We start from the raw sequence: 8198 nt of genomic DNA on the forward strand, positions 1-8198 counted from the left end.
TCGAGTCAGTCATATGGTGTTCATTCTGTTAATTAAGTTATTCTTAATGAATTCTGAATCTAGTCCATTTAGTTAGAGGGCTTCAAAAACCAGTGTTTGTTTTTCAGGAGTCTTTACAATACAGGAAAGTAGAATAACCCACTCTTCACAGCCATGGTGCATACAACAAGATGTAACCAGTTTAACTTACAAAGAGGGACAATTTTTATTAGGAAAAAATTCCCACAGTTGAGGAACGGAATAAATTTTCAGAAGAGGTTGTAGTGTCCCGGTCAATGGAGGATTTAAAACCAGAAATGCACATGCCTGTAATGGTGAATATGTGGACCTTGTGTGGGCATGTGGATATATTAAATGTGTTAGTAATATAATCTGTGACCCTTTTTAATGTTATTCTGTGATTTTATATCCTTTTCCTAAACCACCTGCAGATTAGCCGTAGGACACTTAGTGGTGTGGCATGGAAAGAGGTATGTACAGAAGGACGTGCTGCTTCCAAAGCAGTGTGGAAAAGGAGAGTAATAAATGACACTGAGTAGGAACTCACAGTATATATAACAGATATTGCTTGTATCACTTAACATGCCACTGGCATATGAGTAGAATTTAGTGATAGAAAGGTTATAAAAACTAGACTAGAAAAACTCTCCCAGGCCAGCACAATAAGGAAGGGACACATTCTTGACTGTTCCTTCATCTACAGTGGAAAAGAACAATCCACCTGCAAAAGCGAGTCCAGAGGAAGGTAGGCAGTATGCCCTTTTCCAGAAGAAAACTCACCAACTGGTGATGAGAAAATTAAATTTTCTGTCAAGGCAGAATATGTGATAACACAGTTGAATGGAAGTGTGGTGGTCTGTGTGGAACAGGGAACTGGTATCATCCTTTGTGTACTCCAGCAGCCATTCATCATGAGATAACAATTAGAATTTAGAGATGATTAGGCTAGCTGAAAGCTTACCTTTGCACAGATTGTTTTGCTGTTGTTTATATTTCCTGTACTTGTATATTTTATGGCTTGGATAAGTAAACAATAAAATCTACCTTAACTCTATTTTATAACTTCTAGTAATAAATAATATTTTGGACATATTTTGGGATCCTGCTGGGTTACAAATTAGCTTGCCTGTTACTCTTCTATATCAGTATTAATGCCATCTACTTTCCATAGAGTAGTGTCAGAAGTTCTTGGAGGTCATCTGCTCCGATGCTAACTCATTTTGGTTCCTGTCTTGTGTTGAAAGCTGGCGAAGATGTATTTCAAGACAGAAGTATGCCTTGAAGAAGATATTTCTGGCAACATTATCTACAAGCTAATCAACAAAAATCAAGTGCCTGCTACTAAATTTGCAGGGTCTGCAGGATTTTTTCCCTCTAAATATCCTGGCTCGAAGTTTTAATATAACTGCTTATTAGTCAAAACAATGAGAGGAGCTTTAAGGAACTGGAGGCAATGCACAGAGGGCCCTGTTAGCACACTGACAGTTAAGTGAAGCCATGTGAAAGGGGAACATTTAAAAGACTGTACAGGACTCACACACCAAAATGAAGTTGCCATGGATACAGGTGTTATGTATACATATCCATCTTTATCGAAAAACACTGTAGAGGCTGAACTTAATCTAAGTGTAAGGCTTGGGTAAGAGAAAGGTTGTTGTGCAGAGCAGTGAGAATGTAAGTAAAACAATCTCTTCTTTGGTGAGAGGTATGGATGGACTAGAAACAAAAGCAAAACAATAAAGCAGTTGAGCCAAGATCATGCACAAACAGAAGAGAATACCTTCACCACAGAACCTGAATGTGTGCAATAAAATACCCCACAATGACAGAAGTCACGGGGGAAAATAGAAAAGGGTGTTTCTTTGGCTCATTGAAGTTAGGGTTAAAAATCCTAGTAGCTTCACTGGAGTCATATGTTTTATTCTTTTTTTTTTGTAAATACTTTTAATCACCTGATTAATGCCAGAATTTCTGACAAATGCATGTGGCCAGAGAATATCTTTTACTGAGCAATTTTCTTCCCTTCTTTTTTTTTTTTCTAATTTCTTTTTCATAAACATAATTGTCATTGAAATAGGTGGTTATAGAGCTGTCCTTGTCTGCTGATAGGATCACAGAGGAGCTGAGGAGGTACCCCCTACTGGGGGTAGGTGCCAGTTTCCAGAAGAACATTTTTTGCTCTGTAAATAGTTAGAAGGTGCATCTCCTGCCACAGGCCAGAGCTTTTGGTATTTCTTCACAGGAGGGCTAAGAATAGATCCTTATATACATGACCAACAAAGTTTTGCATAGAAGTTTCAAACTACAAAAAGTGTTGTATAGTTTCAAAGCCATCAGTCACCGATAAAAATTCCGGTGATAAGTGCATTTGAAATGTCTGGGACACGAAGAGCTGTTACAGTTATGGGTTGTTTAAGAAACCTCATGGTAATGTTTTGGGCTTACAGTCTCTGCCAAGCACAGTCATGTGGCATCTACAGGATTTCAGGACGACATGAAAATCTACTTGTTTGGTCCATTTGGCCATCCCCTTCTCTTCTGGTGAAGTATTCATGCAAAACACTTTATGAGTTTCCACGTTTTTCTCTCTTCCACTAGATTCACCACAAGGCCACACATACTGAAATGACCAAAGAAGAGCATTGCAGCTGTTTCCTTACTGCACACAGAATGTTTTAGCAGGTATTGACCCTGTGCTGAGTTGAGAAATGTGTCTAGACCAGGTTCATCAATTTGGAGCAACCGTTTAGGAGGCCATTGCTCCCAAAGATACCTCCAGGTTTCAGGGACGTGACACTCCCAGGGAACCTCAGCGGACTCCAGCAGTCTCTCCTGCTCAACTTGCTGAGTGAAAATGAGTGAACAGAGGTAGTGGAAACCAGGTCAGTGCCTCACATGTCATTTGGTGGTCTTTCAGTTGTTGATTGCTTTCTCCATTGTAAGGTCTTTGATTTTAATCGGATCATTGTGTGCACATATGGATATTCCTGGTGGCCTAACCAGTGAACATAATTAAAAGAAATGATTGCCTTTCACTTTAAGCAAACATCTGGTTTTACTTGAAACAAGATGACTTAGCTGTTTCAGAAACATTCTTGTAACCCTGGATTCACATTTTCATCTTAAAATATATATTTTCTCTGTTCAAGCAGCATGTTAATGTAAACACTATATATAACTGACAACCAAAATTTTCAGAAGTATTTGGTGCTCTGAGCATTAGTGAAACCACAAGAATTATTACATTTTTGATTTGATCTCTGTAAATCTGTTTCAACAGTCACTCTGATTTAAACAATTATTCTGATTTATATTCCAAGAACTATAATTTGCAGAAAATGTAACCATGTGAAAACATGTTTTTGTATAGTATATCTTGGCAACCTTGTTTTGTTGTGATGTCATTGCCTTAGGTTTCATGGAAATACTGAGGGAATAAAAGGAAAACAAGACCCTTTCTTTGAAGTATATTCGCATATCCCCTCTCTCCACCACTAAAAATATTTTAATGTCTTTTTTTCCATAATGACACTGAATTTTCTGCTATTGCTTGACTGACAAGATGGTCAGAAACATACTAAAGGCTCTCATGAAGGGAATTTAATTGAGAGGGAAGGATTTTTCACCTTTCACTTCTCCCTATCAGGTAGGAATCATCATTTGTATAATGAGCTATTTTGAGATCCTGGGTTTCTTTGCTTTCATGTTGTTACAATGATAGATTCTAAACAGTTAAACACAGGCATGTATGCAAGGTACACAGAACAGAGAAAATGAAATTTCAGACCATTTATCAACTGCAGAGGTAACATTGGAGCTTTATCATTAAAAGTCTATCTAATCTGGTTTATTGTAACATCTGAGAGAAGATGACTGTGCTTTATTAAACCAATAGCTCTCATTCACTTCATCACATCTGCTCTTTCTAAAAAAAAATAAAATAAAATAAATACAAGGTTATTAAGAGTAGCCCTTCATTATAAAAAGCATAAGTTACAGCTACATACAATAGAATGAAAAATGGCAAAAGAAAATGCCTTCATATGGAAACAATCCATCTGGATACACCTATATATGCTATATGGGGATTTCCAGTACTATTAAAAAGGTTATCCCCTAGTACAAGATATTAAAAATATGCCTTGTATGATTTAGGGGTTTTAAACATCTCCGGTGTTTTTACTGAAAGAAAAGGAAAAGAGAGAATGGGGAAAAAGGAAAGCATCACATTCAGAGACATTCCTAACTGGCTTCACATTTTTCTTTTTCCAGCACAAACAAGAAAGCGCATGAGACACAAGCTCATGCATGTCAGATGTGATCATATGCTAAAACAAATGACACCACTTGCTAATTTCATTTCCCCAGCACGTGCCTTTGTGTGCCTGTGTCTGGCTGTTAGGAGTCCGGGATGTTTGGAAACTGCAGATTTTTCTTATCTACTTAGCTGCACAATGAAGAACAAGGAATTTTTCTATTGGGGCTGATTGTGCACTAAATCACCTTATTGTTAATCCTGAGCAATTTAGTAGATTTCGATGTATCTCTTACCTGATTAAGAGAATAGCTGGAGAACTGAGCTACCGCTACTGACCCTGTAAATATCATCAGCCACCGTACTTAGCTACTGTGAGTTGTCCCTTTTAGCCACTCTCTACCAGGCAAGGGACTAGACAAGTGATGTATCCTTTGACTAATACTGAGTCTTCATAGGATCAGATGGTCAGTAGGTATTTTTAAAATGCAATTTTCAAGGAGTTAAAAGCCACGAATAATTTGTTTGCTATTAAATTAAATTTATTATTTAGTCTACCTTTACATATCTACTTTTCAATATATTATTATCAAAAAATCCCTTTTATATTGTGAATTGGCAACTATTTCAACTCCACCTTCAAAAGTAAATGAGCAAAATGAACATTGGACATGACCTCAGCACTAGTCATATACTATATTCTAACTACTGAAGGCAATGTTCTATAAATCTCTACAGCTATATCCATAGATTTGTGTAATATACCATATTTCCTTCAAAATGCCAATCATGGACTATGTCTCCAGTAAATTTGGTACTTGGTACAATAAATAAAATTAATGTTCATGTATTAAGAAGAGTCACTGTAAATCATCGCTCCCTCTTTAAGGACTATTGCTTTAGCAGTCAGTGTGGGAAATGAAGTAGTTTTGGGGAGTAGGAAACAGCAAGAGTTGTAGAGTACATTTGAAACTTGAGTTTAAGCTGATCTCAGCCTACCTCCATGTTAGTCATTTCAAGGTCTGCTGCAGGTGGTCTTCACACAGAAGCTCAAAAGAGGCCATTTGTGCCAAAGTGTGGAGCTAGGAGGGGTAAGTGATGGAGCATTCACAGGGAACAATAGAGCTTTCATACTATGGAGAGAGTGGAGAACCAAGCTGAGTAACTTGGAAAAATGTTAGTGAGTAGAAGACAAAAAAGAAGCAAGTAATTTAAAAAAGCATGTAAGAAAAGGAAGCACAGACTTTGTCTCTAGACAAACATGGAAACAGTTCCAGAAGAGACACTGATAAATTGCTTATTTTCTGCTAAAATATTCTTCATAAAATAAGTAGAGTCTAATCCCAGCTGAAACAGCACTGTCAGCATTGACATTTTTTCCCAGTTCTACCTCAGTTGAAATTTATTATTCATTTTAATTGTTATTGCACCCCTGAAGTTTCTCCTTTTTCCTAGTCCCATCACTTTCTCTAAAGTTGGCTTTCCACCCTGCTGGAACTTAAAACTGAGGGTTAAGTCTTGGCACTGCTGAAGTTAATATAAGTTTAGCCTCTGCAATGAGGTCTGGATTTTACATAGATGTTTAGGAAGTTCTGCAGGAGTGTTCATGCCTTTACTCAGGCTTTTTTCAGTTAGGTATTAGAGTCTCTTTCTCTCCACTGATCTACAAGGAGCCCAGTTTATTATTTGACATTAGGGACTTACTTTGCATTCCAAAGTGTCATTGATATTATTTCATTCTGAAGTTTAACAGTTAAGTGAAAGGGAAGTTATGAACTCAATGTCCTTCAAGTTTTGTGTAAACCTGGGATAGAGGAGGTAGCAATCTCCTCTAGACATGACAAACATGGGGTGAAGGCAACCCTTGAAGATAGGTTGTGAGATTTGGGGCTGTTCAGCCTGGAGAAGAGAAGGCTCAGGGGTGAATTTACAGCACCTTCCAGTACCTGAAAGGGCTACAGGAGAGCTGAGGAGGGACCTTTGACAAGGACCTTAGTGATAGGACAAAGGAGAATAGCTTTAAACTAACAGAGGGGAGGTTTAGATTAGATGATATGAATAAATTCTTTACTGTGAGGGTGGTAAGGCTCAGGCATAGGTTGCCCAGAGAAGCTGTGGATGCCCCATCCCTAGAAGTGTTCAAGGCCAGGCTGGATGGGGCTTTGAGTAACCTGGTCTAGTGAAAGGGGAGTTGGAACTGGATGATCTTTAAGGGTCCTTACAACCCAAACCACTCTGTGATTCTAAGTAGTGCAGAAAAAGAGTAATGTTGTGGTGGCAAACATCAATTTTCCTGACTTGTGAGAGCTAAGGTCACTGAAAATTATGGATATCCTACTAGGGGATATCTTTAACTATTGTCTTTGTTGTGTTTCCCCAAAGAAGACCATGTCTAGTTGTCCTGGACTGTGGGTTTGTATGAGAATAATAGAAGCAAACAGAGTCAGGAGATCCCATTTTGCGTAGGAGAAACGTGAACTCAGAAAATTCCCCACTTTCAAACTGTGCTTGAAGATAATGGTTGTGGCTTTGCCAACTTAATTTCTTTGGGCAGTTTGGTGTTCTTCTGCTCTGTGGTTAAGCTAGGAGTCATACTGTAGCTCACAGTAGAAAAAGGGATCACAATTTATAACTCATCTTTTATGGATAAAAGCTACGTACTATATCCCCTTAGTGCAGCAGACTAGATTTTGTTGCACAGATATGGCTTCATCAGAGCAAAACAAATTCAGCAAACAGTTGATCATTACTTTAGTGGTGTTACTGATGGAGTGGAAGACAGCCACGTGCTTAGATTTTTGCTGAATTAGGGTCTAATTCTGCTGCTTTCTTCTCAGAATGTATTTGAAACAAATTTGGAACTAAGCAGTGGAAAAAAGAGCTTGAACATCTCATAGTTGGTATTCCATATGACAATCTTAATGCATTTTCCTGTAGAAGCAGACTGTGTCTGACTTTGCTTTTGAGTTCAGTCACTGATACAAGTAGCACTTGTAGTGTCATTTCCAGGTGACAGATTGACAGTGGTACAATGAGTTGGCTGTGTAAGAGCAACAGTTCAACTACGTGAATGCAAGACTGACAGTGTCATTCAGCTGTTGTTGATGGAGGCTTATTGCTGCTTTAATAGAGGAACTGTCTTTACAAAACTTGAAGTCCAATAATGAGAAAAATCCCACAATATTTATAAGTCTCAGAAACACTGCTTTTGGCCTCTTCAAGTGCTATTACCGCTACAGTATCTTATTGACAAGTGATCAGAAAGCATTTGTATGTTTTCAGTTCTGTATAGGATACATAACCAATTTTTTTACAGGGCTAAAGGGTCCTAGTTGAGAGACTCAGAGTATCTTGACACAAGCTGAGCTTAAGATTTGCTGGTTTACTATTTCCCCACAGGAAATCAGGGAGTAGAGTTACACGAGGGAACTGACTGCATTTCTGAGGTTGTGGGCCTGAAAATTTTCATAACCTATTCTGTGTGTAAGATAAAATTCACTCTTTCACTCTTTGATTTTTAGGGCTTCTGAAATCAAACAGAGTGAAATTTGGCAGAGCTCATCATGGATCTGAAGTCTATTTCTACTAAATAAATTAGTGAATCAGTGACTAACATTAGAACTAAATCAGCATGAGATTACAATGCATGCAAATTGCTGCCACTGCAATGATATGTGTGATTAAAACAGGTATGCAGAGCATTTATAGGACTGATGGAAGCATTTGTACCATTTATTGTGTGTTTAATGATCAAGTAGAGGGCAAAAGTAGCATCGTGCTCCATGACATGATGTGAGAGGGGCTTTGATATTTTGCTACTACAACGCACAAGTCTCAGGTTTGGAACGCTACCCTGGCTGGAAGAATTGACATCCTCACCAGCTATAACATGGCTGATCTACACTGTCTCCTCTTCTCATTAAAGCCATATATACAGCAGACA

The 8198-nt window shown here is 38.1% G+C and overlaps 1 long non-coding RNA gene across 1 annotated transcript; it reads left to right on the forward strand.

Annotated features, from left to right (window-relative positions):
* The first annotated feature begins 2368 nt into the window (after positions 1-2368).
* On the forward strand, positions 2369-7886 carry LOC127481595 (uncharacterized). The gene is made up of 3 exons (XR_007908266.1): positions 2369-2882; positions 3563-3646; positions 7777-7886. It is a non-coding gene; the product is annotated as an uncharacterized LOC127481595 (long non-coding RNA).
* Positions 7887-8198: the final 312 nt, after the last annotated feature.

Source organism: Manacus candei, unplaced genomic scaffold (assembly GCF_025592945.1).
Source record: "Manacus candei isolate 608988 ecotype Guabito, Panama unplaced genomic scaffold, ASM2559294v1 h1tg000007l, whole genome shotgun sequence".
NCBI classification, from domain to species: domain Eukaryota; kingdom Metazoa; phylum Chordata; class Aves; order Passeriformes; family Pipridae; genus Manacus; species Manacus candei.